Source organism: Peromyscus maniculatus, chromosome 13 (genome assembly GCF_049852395.1).
Source record: "Peromyscus maniculatus bairdii isolate BWxNUB_F1_BW_parent chromosome 13, HU_Pman_BW_mat_3.1, whole genome shotgun sequence".
Lineage (NCBI taxonomy): Eukaryota > Metazoa > Chordata > Mammalia > Rodentia > Cricetidae > Peromyscus > Peromyscus maniculatus.
In genome coordinates, this window is record NC_134864.1 from 35,419,540 (window position 1) to 35,421,808 (window position 2,269).

The window sequence follows — 2,269 nt, forward strand, 5'->3', positions numbered from 1 at the left end:
AAAAAAAAAAAAAAAAAAAAAAAAAAGTAAACAACTAAATAATAAAAAAAAGGATGAGTACCATCTGAACAATATTATCTTCCAATTCATACGTGTCTTTCTTTTATTTAGTTTTTAAATATTTTTCAGTTTTTTCCTTTTAGTGATTTATTTTGATAAATTTATCCTTAAATAGTTATTTTAAAACATGGTTTCAGTACTTTTAGTTTTCCTTATCATCAAGTTGAAAAAGTATTTCTTTATCCTACAACTAAAATAAAATGTCTCCTGCATATTCTAACACTCTTAGTTGTTACTGTTTGTATTAATACTTTAATCTAGGTCAGGCTTATTTGGCTATGAGAAATGAGATAGGGAATTATTTTTCCATTTTATTCTTTTCAGAACACTGTCACGTGAGTTATGTTTTGCATACAAACATGTCATGTTAAGCTTTTTGTATGAACTGTCTTATTCAATCCACACCTGTATGCCCTCATACAGACCCACATAACAAGATCCTGTCACAGAACTAGGTAACACCAGCATAGTAGATAATATGTTTAGTACTTTTCATTATGTTTATTTGTGTGTGTGTGTGTGTGTGTGTGTGTGTGTGTGTGTGTGTGTGTGTACTGATGTGCAAATGCTATAGGCCACAGCACACATGTCAAGGTCAGAGGACAATCTGCCGGGGTTGGTTCTCTCCTTCCACCGCATGGATCTCCATGACTGAAGAACTCTGGTCATCAGGCTTGGCAGTAAGTAGCATTACCTGCTAAGCCATCTTGATGAACACAGCAATTCTTCTCAAATATGTGGCATTTGTACAGCTTACTGAGGATGCTGAAGAGTTTTTTACTTGTAGTTTGTACCTACCATAATTTGCCATATTAAATAGTAAAATAAAAAACATTTAATGCTCATTTGTCATTTTGTTTCTTCAAAAGAATGATAAGAAACCCATGATTTGTCACCATTATACTTTCAAATGAAATATAGACGAACTGGGGGCTGGAGAGATGACCCAGTAGTTCAGAGTGCTTGCTGCTCTTGTAAAAGATCAGAATTCAGTTCCCAGACCTAACATGGTGGCTCACAGCTGCCTGTAAGTCCACTTCCAGGGCATCTGAGATCCTCTCTGGTCTCCACCAGCACCGTTGGCACACCGTGCCCGTACACGTGTGCATGCAAACCATCATACGCATGAAATAAAAAGAAGTCTCAGAGAGTAGCCATATTTTCCCAGAGAGTGGCATTAATTTTCATTTTGGGGAGATGTGTATTTAATGACTTGCTTAATTTATGACTTCAGGAGGATTCTCATAGTTTATTCTACATTTAAATTGTGGTAATACATCACATCATATGATATATGGAAAATGTAGCACTCAAGAAGGAGCTAGTATAAAGGGAAGATCAAAGCCGGGCGGTGGTGGCGCACGCCTTTAATCCCAGCACTTGGGAGGCAGAGGCAGGCGGATCTCTGTGAGTTCGAGGCCAGCCTGGTCTCCAAAGCGAGTTCCAGGAAAGGCACAAAGCTACACAGAGAAACCCTGTCTCGGAAAAAAAAAAAAAAAAAAAAAAGGGAAGATCACATCTTAATGTGCTTATGAAAGTAGCTTTGGCAGGGGATGGTGCTTAGAGGCACTCAGAATGGTCCAGTGTTTGACATACCATCGTAGGCTTTCCTACAATACAGCCTCTAACAAAATTAGGCTGTCTCGGACCCCTGGCAACAGGATTGTTTACCTTTATACCAAGAAGGTTGGAAAAGCACCTAAATCCGCATGTGGTGTGTGCCCGAGGTTACAAGGGGTTCGTGCTGTGAGACCGAAAGTCCTTATGAGGTTGTCTAAGACCAAGAAGCATGTCAGCAGGGCCTATGGTGGGTCCATGTGTGCCAAGTGTGACAGGATGAAGCAGGCTTTCCTTATTGAGGAGCAGAAAATTGTTGTGAAGGTGTCGAAGGCACAAGCACAGAGTCAGAAAGTGAAATAAATATGCAGCTTTTTAAATAATAAAGGTCAAGGCTTGTTCTGTTAAAAAAAAAAAAAAAAGAAAGAAAGAAAGAAGCTTTGAGCCCCCAGTTGTCTGAACAGCTCTTGGGCTTTTCTGGTGAAATGTTGGTGTACAAGACATTTGCTGGGATGACATGACTGGTGTACAGGACGGTTGTTGGGATGACTAGTGGAGAAGCCAGATGTTTGGGTTTGAGTTTCACCTTATTTTACATTTTTGGCCCAAAGTATCCTTATTTGTAAAGTAGGAGATATGGAAGTGTGGATTA

General features: G+C 39.1%; 1 pseudogene; it reads left to right on the plus strand.

Moving 5' to 3' along the window:
* Positions 1-1,630: 1,630 nt before the first annotated feature.
* On the plus strand, positions 1,631-2,004 carry LOC102918120 (large ribosomal subunit protein eL34 pseudogene; annotated as a pseudogene).
* The last annotated feature ends 265 nt before the right edge of the window (positions 2,005-2,269 follow it).